Source organism: Coenobita brevimanus, chromosome 29 (assembly GCF_032717465.1).
Source record: "Coenobita brevimanus isolate Jiangsu-jjx chromosome 29, ASM3271746v2, whole genome shotgun sequence".
In the NCBI taxonomy this organism is placed as follows: Eukaryota; Metazoa; Arthropoda; class Malacostraca; order Decapoda; family Coenobitidae; genus Coenobita; species Coenobita brevimanus.
In genome coordinates, this window is record NC_136982.1 from 4,632,517 (window position 1) to 4,647,075 (window position 14,559).

Consider the following 14,559-nt stretch of genomic DNA (forward strand, 5'->3'; position numbering starts at 1 on the left):
TATGCAGATGACTCAACACTTCATTCACACTCAGACATCCATTTACAAAGTCCGATATCTCTAACTCTCACCTCCGTACAGCCATCTCTTTAAATCAAGACTTATCCACGATCAGTGACTGGGAACAAAATAACCTTGTCTCATTTAATGCTAGTAAAACTAAATATATACAATTTACTAATAGACATGTACTGCCAGAATCGTATATTACCTTCAATGCTACAAATATTCCCATTTCCAAAAGTATTGAAATTCTTGGCGTCTCGCTTAACAATGCCCTCAGCTGGACCTCTCATGTTAGATCGCTTGATAAACCGCCTCAAAGAAACTTGGATTATTGTACAGAGTCCGTAACTTCTTCACTGACGAGCAGTTAGTTATAATTTATAAGGGTCATGTGCGCTCTCAGCTTGAAAACTGCTCACCCTTATGGAGTGGATGTGGAGAGGTTGCATTAAAACAAGTAGACAAAATTCAGAACAAAACTGTTAGAATTATTAATAACCCTGCTATTACTTATAAACTACCTCCCCTACAAGTAAGAGGGAATGTTGCCTCCCTTGCGTTATTTTACAGATATTTCTACAGCAAATGCTCAGTCCATGGTGCCACCTCTCCATGCCTTCCCTCATGCTGCACGGGCAGCTGGCAGCGCTCATGACTGGAATGTCACTCATCCATACTGCAGAACTTCTGCCTATCAGAATTCTCTCATTCCCCGAACTGCATTTCTTTGGAACTCACTTCCCCAGAGTTCTTCCCTCCTACTGCAGTTCAAGTCTAACTGTTACAGATATTTTATGAACAGAGGACACCAGTAATCTGGTGCATGGATTTTTTTTCATTTGTTTTTCCTTCCTCTGTTGTTAAAAAAAAAAAAAAAAAAAAAAAAATATATATATATATATATATATATATATATATAAAGATAAAATATTCTTTATTTCGTCGTGTAACAAAAAGTATAATTATATATGTGTTGCTCTGAAGTTGTGTATTTAATTCTCTGAAGTATTTTGGTCCGACAAACTGCCGCTCAGGTTGTAACACTGTCAGGTCGCCGCCAGGTAGGTCTTGAAGACGTAAGTGGCATGGGAGTCTTCGAAGCACCTATTCCTTTGCGATTTAACCTTCACTCTATATTTCAGTATAATCTTATATGCCGTTCAAGTGATCCCCGTTGATACCAAAGCGACATAAACAACATATAAGAGAATGTTAAGTGTAATATGCCAAAAATATCGCAAAGGATGATGTGCTACGAAGCCTCTCGTGCCACCCAGAATAGGGTCCTTGGTTTCATACGCCTCCTCTGGTCTAAACGCTGCCGGGTCTCTCCTGTGTCCTCGGTAGATCGTGGTCCCACATTATCCACAGAATGAATTGGTCGTACTAATACCAGGCTGGGGGGGGGGGTGCGCTCCCCCTACCTTTGTCTCACATCTCATGCTCTTGTTTGCACCACTAACAAGAATCTGAAGAGAAAGTGTATTGATTAGTGTCGAAGTAAATGAGTTTTGCGAATTATCCTCTCCTGATGTGTTCATTATTGCAGTGCTTAATGGGAAGGGTGAGGTGATGGTAATAGGGGCTATTGGATAAGGAGGAGGAATGTCGTGTGTGTGTGTGTGTGTGTGTGTGTGTGTGTGTGTGTGCATTAGTTGGAAGAGGAAGAGAAAGGGTGGTTTTGGGTTGGATAAAAGATATGAGAGAGAAGTGAAAAGTGGGATATGGAAACACAGAAAAATGTAAGAAATAAGGAGAACAGCTGAGACGAAGGGGTAAGATGTGGTGAGAAAGTGGAGGAGGATGTGAGGAAGAGAGATGAAGTTTCCTCAGGAAGAGGGAGGCAATGAAGTGGGGAGGAAGAGGACGAGGAAGAGGAGGGGTGAGATCAGAGGTCGAAAGAAGTAAAATGTGGGGGAAGAGACATCAGGATGTGGGAAGGGGGCGGGGGAAGAGAGGAAGATGGGCTCTGTACTGTTTATTTCTTATTCATTGAAAATTGACGGAAGTTAATTGAAATTGCAATGAAAACTACCGAATATATCAGTGCTCCCATGAAGGCATCCCTCGCCAGTCCTTATGAGTAGGCAGCCTCACCGTTTTATAAAAGCTTGTGAAATGGATATCAGGGATAAAAGGGGACAAAGTTTATGTATTTGTGTGTGAGTGTGTGTGTATGTGTAAGTAACTGCGGTGATTGACACATACAGAGGATGAGAATAACCATATTACTCTAAGAAAAGCTTAAAACTAAGCAAAGCGTTTTTCCGTTTACTCGTGCATGAGAGCGGAATGTTCAGCTCGCGGTTGCTTCTGGGTTATGAACAAAACTGAAAAACTGGTTAATATTGTTATTCTGTACCATGTAATCACTTGAGAGCTACAAAGACATGTGGAATAACCAAAAAAAGGAACATGGAAGAAAGTATATGATTGAAGAGAAGGTATGTGAAGGAAGTTGTGAATGAGTAATAAGATGTGACAAACTGGAGGTGAAGTTGATTGAAAGCTACGACTTACCTGGTGTAGGTGCCGGCTCCCTCCAAGCCTGTATGTGTTGCTGGAGGCTGGGCAGACATGTGAAGGAGTCCTTGGTAAGCGGGGTGCGGGTGAAGGGACACTGGCAGGAAGTCAGCAATAACCTCAGCACTGTGGCCTCGTCCACGGTCTCCCCATTAACAAGCAGCACCGGCCTCTCCATGACGGCCTGCGTCAGGCTGTCCATGAACTCATCAGGGTAGGTCTCCCTGCACTCAACCTCAGTCTTGGCCTGCAGCAGGTGTTTCAGCGGCCGCCACAGGGTGGACGAGTGTTGTCGCAGCAGCTCCAGAGAGCGACTATGGTCATGGCACAGAGTTGTATACACCGACGCATTGTCCTCAGATATCACAATGGCTTGCAATATATCATCAACAGTGGTCAGGATTCTGCCACAGCGGAAAGGATAACTTAACTGAAGGATGACAAGGGCCGAAGTGATGGTGGTGGTGATGTTGGCGATGGCGTCTGCAGCTATCCCGGCCAGGCCGCGACAGTTGTACTATGCTATGTTGCATCCAAAGATCATCAGTTCGTGTACCAGATCCAATAGCACTTCAAATGACGCTAATGCGTCAGCAACACTTAAACGGCCATTTGGAGTGTTTGAAATAACTAATGTAGCTGCTTCACTGACTTTTTCAATAATCTGGGCCAACCACTTGGCCTCTGCATCCACTATCAAATTACTGATCTGCAGGATGGCCTTGGAATGTACGTCTTTGAGGTGACCATTGCGGTTGAGTCCTAAGCACACGAACAAAAGGCTGACTCAAACTTGCTTCTAAATCCCGCTCCACCAAGCATTCTTCATACCGGTAGAGAGTCAGTTGCATCAGTCCACAGGCTATCAGACTTCCCAGCTCACCATTCTCTTTATCAATGTGCCCCCAGAAATGAATAAAGAAAAGCATATCCGGTCGAAGGTGAGGGTCAGGACATAAATGAGAAGTGGCAAAGACTTGGATTATCCAGCACTTCATGGCCTTGTATGCCTGGTGCATTGTGCTTTGTGGCATGTTGGGCTGCCACGGCTTCACCAGCATCAACACTCTCTCGACCATCTCTTGCCACAGCCCCGTCACACTCACGTCGCGGCGTGCTAACATCTCCAACGCGTCCCTGGTAAGAAACAGCCTTCCAAACATCAGAGTACCTGGCTGGGTGCTGTAATGCCTGTATAATGCCACTATGCTACTTCTCAGGGCATGCCGAAAATGTACGTCACTTTGGGCGGAGATTAATTCTTTCCTGAGAGTGCATAACATATCCAAGATTTTTCCTGAAGCCTCCATTATTGCGGGAGAAGGAGTGGCCAGGACAACCTTCTCTGATCAACTGAGTTGAAAGACTGACCTGGGAAGTGACTTAGTGGGGCTTAAATAGGCCGGTGTGAGGGAGGGGGATACGGGAGGGAAGGATGGAGGGTATGACGTCACTTGACAGGTACAGGTCACAGCCCCTCCATTTCCTCACACACAGGGTCTTCACTCATTCACACATTCTGAACTTGCTTCTTGATACATGATGAAATGAAGACGTTTGAGGAATATGCCGCAGCTGTGTATTTATGTCGCTTCCACACGAAATTAATATGTGACAGTTGTGTACATATACATCGGAATCACTATAATTATAGCAGTATTAGGAAAATCGCGGATGACACAAACAAGGGCGTATCATTAACTCATCTGACGACTGTATTAACCTATAGAAAGTCCTCGATATTTTGTACAAATGGTCTAATGACTGGCAAATGGAATTTAACGGGAAAAATGTAAAGTACTTGACCTGGGCAAGACCATCGTAGATATTAGACACAACGTAGTTAATAATGAAATGAATAAATCGGAATGCGAGATATCTGGAAGTCATGGTTAGCAAAGACCTTAAGCCAAGGCAATAGTGTATAAAAGCGAAACTTAAAGCAACCAGTGTACTGTATATGTAGGTAATAAGGGACTGGTTAGCAAAGACCTTAAGCCAAGGCAACAGTGCATAAAAGAGAGACTTAAAGCAACTAGTGCAAAGGGACCTAGTACTGACCCCTGTAATACACCGCTAGTTACTAATCCCCAGTCCGACTTAGTGTCATTTATTTAACCTCTCTTCTTTCGTCCCTTCAGCCAGGATTCTATCCATTTTCAATCAAGCGGTAGAGAGAAGGCTTGCAGTCCCACCAGACCCAAGTATAAATTCCCGCTGGGGCAGGGAACAGTTTAAGGATCTGAATTTCAAAAAATCAGACTTTGTCGATCTTCCAGAAGACCTCCCGACATGTCGTATAAATACCGCCGCCAATACCAATACACCAGTCCTGTATGAGACAGTCCTAGCATGTATTCAATGTGAACGGTGGGTGTTAGCGCCGAAAAGGTGACATGTAGAAGTGTATGGTATGAAGGAGGATTACTGAGCCTTGGGATCTGGCTGTGAAACCCATGCCCAGAATCAGACACACATAGAAAAAAAGAAAGTACTGTGTGCTCGAACCTTCCTAACCAAACTTTCGTGTTGGACTCTAACGAAAGATTTACTGAAGTTAAGATAAATAATGTCATTAGCTTTAGCTATATTTACCGCTTCATATATCTTCCAGAATACTGATAAGTTTGTGAGGCAGGATCGTCCATGCATCAATCCGAGATGACTTTCGTTTGTCTTTCTATGTGCTCTGTGACTTTATTTGGCAAAAGTGACTTTACCATTTTATTAACTAGTGATACCTTACTGGACGATAATAGAAAGCACCTGATTTATCACCATATCTAAAAATGGGCAATACGTTCTCTGTCTTCCACGCCTCTGGAACTTGTTCTGAACTGAAAAATTATTAAATTATGTTTTAATTGTCTGAAATAACGTTTCCTTGGTTTCCTTTATAATTTTTCCATACATATTACCCAGACCTGCTTGAGGGGTCAGGTCTAGATTTTCCTTAATAAATACCGATACGAAATACTTAATCGCGATAGAACACATTTCTTTATCATCACTGGTAATGTTACCTGATTCTGTTCTTTTGTATGTTTATTTTTTGTACTGTTCAAGTGATAAAAATCCAAGAGTTCTTCTTTCGATCGTCAAGCAACCTTAATTTCAGAACCTCACTTATCTTTCCATGTCTCCCTCTTTGCTTCAGTAGTCAAAGTCGCGTAATGGCTACGAAAGTGCTCCTCTTCGCTCATTATATTTCGATATGTTCCTTCTGTTTCACCTATGAGAAATTTAAATCTGTTATTTAACATCTCGTCTCTGAATTATTCGTTCTAAACGCTTTTGAACGGATATATCTATCCTGGCCTCTGTTTATTACATTTACTAAATCATCATATTTCTTACTGACCGAAGAGACATGTGGTATCTGCCCTGAATTAATCCCCATGACCTGATCTACACTCATACCTAAATCTTTCTCCTCGCCTATGACCTGAGCTTACCCAACGACCGGAGTGACCTGACTCACCCTCCCACCTTAATCCTGTCCCTCACCTTTGACATCAGCTTCCCCAGTGACCTGATTCTTCCTAAAGTAACCAGTCTCTCTATGGAATACGGTTCGGAAATAAGCTCTTAATCCATCCAAATCCCCTGAGCGAAAATTAGGGACACTCGGTCGGTTTTCAATTTTACGGTTATTTCAGCTAAATTTGAACTTAATTTCCTTAGGACCACTTTTCCCAAGTCGTCGCCAACTTCTACGTCACTATTAATTTTTCTCTATTAGATTAAAGTAAATGTAGTACACTATTACCTGTAGCGGGCTTCCCGATATACTGATAACGGAATTTATCCTGCATTACTTCTAGAAACTATTACGTCTCTGTATTCCCTGTCAGATTCTGATGATCTATTATGAGCATGTTAAAGTCCCTTACAAATATTGCTGAACTGGATTGTCTTGCTTTCTTAACTTCTTTCCAAAGATATTTCCATCCATCTCTACTTAATTGTGGAGGTCTGAATATAGCCCCTAAGACTAACTTCTCCCTGTTATTATTTATTTCAGCCCAAACACATGCAGTGTCCCGATTGTCTTTCTGTAAAAATTTAAAGATTCTTTTACGTAAATGGCTACTTCTTCTTTCTTTCTTTTCAAGCGATCGGACATAAAAATATAATACCTCTGGATCTGATATTGCTCCAAAAATTCGCGAGCCCCCTACTCATCCAAGTTTCATTAATAACTACAGAAACTGTTTTCTCTTTACTAATTATGGCCTTTAAAATATCCATTTTACTGGATAATCTCCTACTGTTTGTATAATAAACTTGTAACTTACTACTAGCACTGAAAGTATTATATTGGGAAGTACTTCGTTCTCCTGTTTGTATTTGAGGTGCTCGAGTAGATCTATCAACACAAATAACAATATTTTCCTTCTGGCTTTTGCATATTTGATTGCAACTATCTAAACCTGATGTTAAGGATCCCTGAGTGGATTGGGTTCATCTTACTCTTCATCTATTACTTAACTACAGAAAATCTCCCACAACTCCCTATCTACACACCAAGGTAATGTTATCCCCCACCCCACCAACTAACATGTAAACCCTCCCCTCTGTACTTGGCGATGGAACAGTAGACCCTGTCTCAGTTGTCAATGATTGGCTTTGCATGGTTCTTGCAATATTTGTCCAGGTGATAGTTAAGTCCTAATACTTTGGACATCCACTCCCTACCAACTCCTCTTCTCGGGAGAACTCCCAGGGCAACAGGGCTCCCACCCTTCCCCCTAACTTTATCTAACATTTCTTTATACTGCTGCCACAGTATCTCACTCCTACGCCTACCAACATCATTTTCTCCAACACTGATGCAGACAATGGGATTCTCTCAACTATCTTTCATGATGTTGTCAGAAAGCAGAATTTGTGTAATAGTGAAGAAGAAAACAAAGGCAAGTGACGATGCAGCGTCTGTCTATCTATCTATTGTCAGACGCCTTAATCCCGTAATGGGTGGCCACAAACAAATTGTCTCCAAGCCGCCGTGTCCAACGTCATTTCACTGTCCTCCCCCTATCTCACACACTCCTCCCATATATCTCTCCACTCCATCTCTCCATCTTATTCGAGTCCTCCCGCTCCCTCTTCCTCCCTCCATTTCACTCACATACACTCTCCTCCTTAATCTCTCGTTCTCCATCCTCTCCACATGTCCAAACCACCTCACTATATCTCTCTTAGCGCTTTCTATGATATCCTCATCCGCACCACAAGGCTCCTTCTCTTCCTCTTTGTCAGTCTGTCCCTAGATGTAATTCCACATGCATCTCAAACAACTCACTTCAACCACTCTCACCGATGACCAACAAGGTTCAAGCCTCACATCCTTATGTTAGAGTTGGCATTACAATTCAATCATGCAGCGACATTTTTACTTCCATGCTCACTTCCCTATTTCTTATCAAAGCTTTCAAAAATCCAATCACCTTTCTTTCTTATTGTACCCTTTCAAGTACTTCATCATCCAAATTTCCATCCTTACTCATCCTTACTGTAGCACCAGTCGAACAGGGCAGTACTCCCGAGGTTGATGGCAAGCTGGTGATAGGGAGAGCTGGAGCTCCCGTTTCACCAGCCCTCAGGACTTGATCCTGACCATCTCCCTTTTCTGAACATTTTCAGTGCATTCATTTACACAGAGAGTAGGCCAGCATGCTCTCATAATACCTCTACCTTCAACTGTCTACACCACACTACATGCGCATAACATAATATCACACCTTCTATTCACATCTTTAGTAATGGCCGCTGCAATCTTACTATCAAATGAGGTGGTACCTCGGATTGCCACCACCGGCAGGGTAGGGCTGGAGGCACAGGGTCCTCCCGGTCGCCATCAAGCGACTGTGCCGGCAGCGACTGTTGCTATTTCCGGGAATGCTCGTTGGCGAAGAGGTGACGGTGCGGCCTTATTCTTTACCAACATCCGCGGCCTTACCACAAATTTAAACTCAGTTCATTTTTTCCTTCAGTCCATATCCCCTTTGGCCCTTTTCCTCACAGAACCACAAATCTCACCCTCTACCGATATATCTCCATTTTGTTTTCCAGGTTACCATCTCCTTACAAACTTTCGAAACAAGGGCGGTACCTGTTGTTATATCAAATCCCAATATGCAGTTGACACTATTTTAAACTTCACTTCATCCAGTTTTGATTACTCGTTATATAAATTAAATTGCCAAAACATTACCAAATATATCTGTGTAGTTTATCGTTCCCCCAATGCTTCTTCGGAACCCAGTGTATTTGATTCCATATCCACTCAGTTGAGTAACCTTGACCTTGCCCTTGGCAATGAAATTACCATTTTGGGTGATTTTAACATACACAATGTTGAATGGTTATTGCATTCTGCCCGGACTGACGACACTGGTCTAGAATGCGAGCTGTTTGCAGAATCGTTTAATCTCACCCAGTTGGTAAAGCAACCAACCAGAATACCTGATAATCCTGACCATAATGCCCATCTCTTGGATTTATTCTTGACAAATAATCCAGATCAATACAGGATAGAGGTACTGTCACCACTTGGATCCTCTGACCACAATCTCATAAAAGCCTCATTAGTTTTACCCTCCCACACCTCCCCGTTCTGAACCTGTCAGGGTGACCCGATGGCACTTTGACAGGGCAGACTGGGATGGATTTAGAAATTATCTTGCTGATGTTCCATGGCAGTCTTTCTTCTCTAGTGATCCCAATTCTACCCAGTCCCACATTTGCGACTTAATACTAGCTGGTATGGATTTATTCATACCAAGTCAACAATTCACTAAAAGATCAAATTCTCCAAAATGGTTTGATGGTAATTGTGCCAGAGCAACAGCCCAAAAGTCATTAGCATATAACTCTTACTTAAAATCAAAAACATCTGAATCACTCTCCCAATTTAAAATTGCTAGAAATCATGCAAAAGCTGTATTAAATCTATCTAAATCAAACTTTCTCCAAAAGCAAGCATCAAAACTACTTAACAACCCTAATGACAATAGAATATTCTGGTCAACTCTTAATTCTTTCAATAATAACTTTAACAAGTCATCTTCCATTCCCCCACTAAAATCTTCAGATGGCAATATTACAAATGACCCACGTGGGAAAGCAGATATCTTTGCTAGTACCTTTGCAAGAAACTCTACCATAGATGATACCAGCCAGAATGTCTCAATACTGGAACTCGATTCTCCCGAAATTGCCCCACTTAAAATACAGACAAGATACATAAAATCCATCCTAGACAATTTACCTACCAACAAAGCTCCAGGCCCAGATGGAATTCCATCAATTGTTTTGAAAAAGTGTTCCCCTGAACTTGCCTCTGTCCTAGCTAAATTATTCAGACTATGCATACGTACTTCTTTATTCCCAAATTCATGGAAAGAAGCCAATATCCACCCAGTTCCGAAGAAAGGAAGTTCGTCTGACCCCTCCAATTACAGACCAATAGCTGTCACATCTTCTCTTGGTAAGGTATTTGAAACTTTTATTAATAAGCATATTGTTAAACATCTTGAATCCAACAACTTAATTAGTGATAGACAATACGGTTTTCGCCACTAAAGATCCACCATTGACATAGTCAGTCTCTTAATTCATACCATCCATCAGTCAATTGATCTTTTTGGAGAAACTCATGCAGTAGCTCTTGATATCTCTAAAGCCTTCGACAGAGTATGGCACTGTTCCCTGCTGTCCAAACTCCCTTGCTATGGACTAACGTCTTTTGTTCCTTTGATTTCTTCTTATCTTAGTGACAGGAAAATAAGAGTAAAAGTAGATGATGTATATTCGAATTTCCACTCAATTAACGCTGGCGTGCCGCAGGGATCAGTTCTGGCGCCAATCCTATTTCTGGTTCATATTAATGATCTCTTATCTGTCACTCACAATCCCATTCACTCATATGCAGTTAACTCAACACTACATAGTTCATTCACACTCAGACATCCATTACAAAGTCTAATATCTCTACCTCTTAACTCCGTACAGCCATCTCCATAAATCAAGATCTATCTACAATCAGTGAATGGGGACAAAAACACCTTGTGTCTTTTAATGCTAGTAAAACTAAATATATACAGTTTACTAATAGACAGATATTGCCAGATTCGTACATTGCCTTCAATGCTACTAATATTCCCATCTCCAAAAGTATTGAAATTCTTGGTGTCTCACTTAACAGTGCCCTCTGCTGGACCTCTTATGTCAGATCACTTGCTAAAACAGCCTCAAAGAAACTTGGATTATTGTACAGAGTCCGTAACTTCTTCGCTGATGAGCAGTTAGCTATAATTTATAAGAGTCATGTGCGCTCTCAGCTTGAATATTGCTCACCCTTGTGGAATGGTTGTGGAGAGGTTGCATTAAGACAGCTAGACAAAATTCAGAATAAAGCCGTTAGAATCATTAACAACTCTGCCATTACATATAAACTACCTCCCCTGCAAGTAAGAAGGAATGTTGCCTCCCTTGCATTATTTTACAGATATTTTTTTTGGCAAATGCTCAGATGAAGTTGCGTCCATGGTGCCACCTCTCCATGCCTTCCCTCGTGCTACACGGGCATCTGGTAGCGCTCATGACTGGAATGTCACTCAACCATATTGCAGAACTTCTGCCTATCAGAATTCTTTCATTCCCCGAACTGCATCTCTCTGGAACTCGCTTCCCCAGAGTTGTTTTCCTCCAAATTTCAACCCACAACTGTTCAAGTCTAACTGTTACAGATATTTTATGAACGGAGGACACCAGTAATCTGGTGCATGGATTGTTTTTTTTTTACCCGTTTGTTTTTCCTTCCTCCGTTCTGTTATATAAAAAAAAAAAGTACTTAAGTGCACTCACGTTCTCCATTTCTTCATCCTGCAACCTCACTGTACATTCAGTGACTTCGTTTCTCTCGAAGACCATAACTTTACTCTTCCCTATAATCACCTTTAGATTCCGTTTCCTACACACTCTCTCAAACTCATTCACCAAGCACTGCAGCTCCCCTTCGTCTTCACTTAATACAGTATCACATGTAAACAACAATACAGGAAGTTTCCAAACTCTGCCCTCTCCCACTAGGGCTGCTCCAACGTCCTCTGCTCTACCTTGTATCTCTTTTATAACCCCATCCATAACCAGACTGAACAGCAATGGAGACTGTTTCAATTGAACAATCAGACAGAAAAATTCACTCAGCAATCCACACGCATTTCAGCCTTAGCACCCTAATACCTACTCTTGACGGCATTCGACAACTCCCATTCACTCAAGATATTCTTAGTATTTTCCACATTCCTTGTCTATGCACGCTTTCATATGCTTTCTCTATCCAGTGTGCAACATACAAGTGCAAAGTGAAAGTGGCACTCTGAAAGTACTTCTGAGTTTACCTCGCCTCCGAACGCTTTGGGAAATAATGTACATATATGTAAATACACTGTTTTATTGTGTTAGAAAATATAGAAATAGTGTAAGCTAATAGTGAGTATGAAGACATTGGTGAGTGACACTGCAGTGCACTACACACTACCGAGAGTGAGAGTGATGCTCGCTATGAAGTTATTTTGAATTGTTATGGTTTTATGAGACCAAAGACATAAAGAGACAGAATATTACCTTAGAAGAGCATTATTGTTAATTATTGGTAGAATAAAAGATTGCCCATGTGGAGAGGATGGAGAGCGAGAAACTGGGAAGGAGTGTGTATGTGAGTAAGGTAGAGAGGAGGAGACGGAGTGGGAGGCTGAGGATGAGATTGAGGGATGGAGTAGTGAGGTATGTGAGTGAGGGGAGTGTGAGCTAGAGGAAAGGCAGCGAAATGGCGGAGAGCAGGGCGACATGGAGGGGATTTGTTTGTGGCCACCTCTTACAGGATTGAGGCAACTGATAATAGACAGATAGTCATTAGTTCCTAGTGTAGTAGTTCTGCATAATTTTTATTTTGGTTACCTGTAAGTTTTATGTAGGAATAAAGTGATATATTTAATGAGAAAATTTAAAAACTTTTAGGACGACCTTGTCACCTCAGTTACTATAACATCTAAGTAGTGTTTGTGATTTCGATCTTCTAGGTTACGTCCATGTCAGAATACATCAGATGTTACTATGATGGAATATCTTGTTTTTAGTGTTGTAAAACACAGAAGTCACCTCCAAAACTTCGTCTCGCATGTGGCGAGGCTGCCATTTGCAATGCTACCTCGCGAATGTCTGGGCGACCTACACTCACCGATCACACAATATACATGCTCTTTAGGACATTCTCAATCCGGATCTGACCACATAAAAGTCCAGTTTCTTTCCACGGTTCGGAGATTGATTAACGTTTGTGTAGTTAAAATTCAATCATGTTGGTTAAGAATAAGTGGATCAAAACAGCTCGAAAAAGCTCCTTCCCCCCCCTTGTCTGTCGCCCCTCTGACTTCATTAAAAAAAAAAAAAAACAATTTCTGCCGAAGGGTTAAATAAGAGTTCCTAGTTATTATTAGAGAAACACATTACCTCACACTCCTCAGTTACCAGCACGGGTTTGGGTTGGGTGAAATCACAGATGACACATGCCGTGCTTGAAAAATACGCCCACAGAACATAACCCACATTATGATGCACTGCACAAAGACACAAGAACATCATCAACTGCGTAGGGAACTTATGGGACGATATCATAGGGGCAGTTGCTTACCTTCGGTCATGGGGACTGCCGGGCCAGGCACTACCCATGGTTGAGCAACAGCAACAGCTACTAATACGAGGGGCCTTTGACCTTGTTTCATCCTCGTGGCTGAATCATACGCTTAGACAGAATCTGCCCAGAATGATTCAGGTGACTTACTGTTAAGAACAGAAGAGGGGATTCCTGCAGTAGGACAGTTGCCCCATGTTAGGCAGCTCCGACAAGAGTGAAAAAATTACTAGTATAAAGATAGTAAAGAAGGCTTTTCCCAGCCCAGCAAAGCTCCAGCTTAAGCTGCTATGAAAATAAGTGTAAAGGAACACTAAACTGCATAGAAAATGTGAGTGGAGATGACAGACTATCTTTGGATAACATGAAAAGATAAAAGAATGTATTAACACTGGCTATTAGGCGATTTTTTTATATTCAAACATTACCTGTCACATGCTTATCTAGCCTATGCCTGAAACTCTCAAAGGAAGGAGCAGCAACTACGTCACAAAGTAGTTTATTGCAGTCGTCTACTACTGTAGTCTATCTATCTATCTATTTATTGCCAGACGCCATATTCCCGTAAGGGGTGGCCATTTGACTCTGAGTTATTTGTTTTACAGGGAGGGGCAATAACCCTCCACCAACCCACTTGTTGACACGTAGGGAGCACGTATGGTTTGGTTATATGGTTACCACCCAGCGTTGTAAATGGTTTCTTGGCTTACAAGAAACCATTTGGCTTGTCACTCAATGTAAAGCCATCTGTAATGGAAAGAAAATCAATAAGAAGTGATAGGAAAGATAGGAGAAATAGGAAGAGAGGAGGGCAGGCACAGAAAAAGAATGATAAAGGCCAAGGAAGAAGTAGCCAGCACTACATCAAGTGAATGGATGATGGTCGCCACCACCTATGTAGTGCCAAGCCAATATCTATCTATTTCCATACCAAGAAGAATTTGTCTAGTTTCAGACCATTGCTTCTAGTTCTGTCCTGCATGTTCACTAGACGTTCTTTGCTAACATAATGATAATAATGATACATGATGTTCGAAACCTTTCATATGATGACCGACTGACAAAACTAAATTTGCTCTCACCAGAAGGGAGTAGAGTAAAGGCAGAGTTAATTAAGGTGTTTAAGTGGATGGAGAGAATAAAATGAAAAGAGATATTAGCAAGGTAATTAGTGCCAGTGAACAGGATACAACTAGAAATGATCGTTTCACAGTAAATAACTTCCGTTTCAGTAAGAAAATATGAAGATTTTTGTTTTTTGTTTTTAATAGAACAGTGGAGGAATGTAATAACCTGCCTAGTGAGGTAGTTCCTCCCCTTCCATTGAAAGT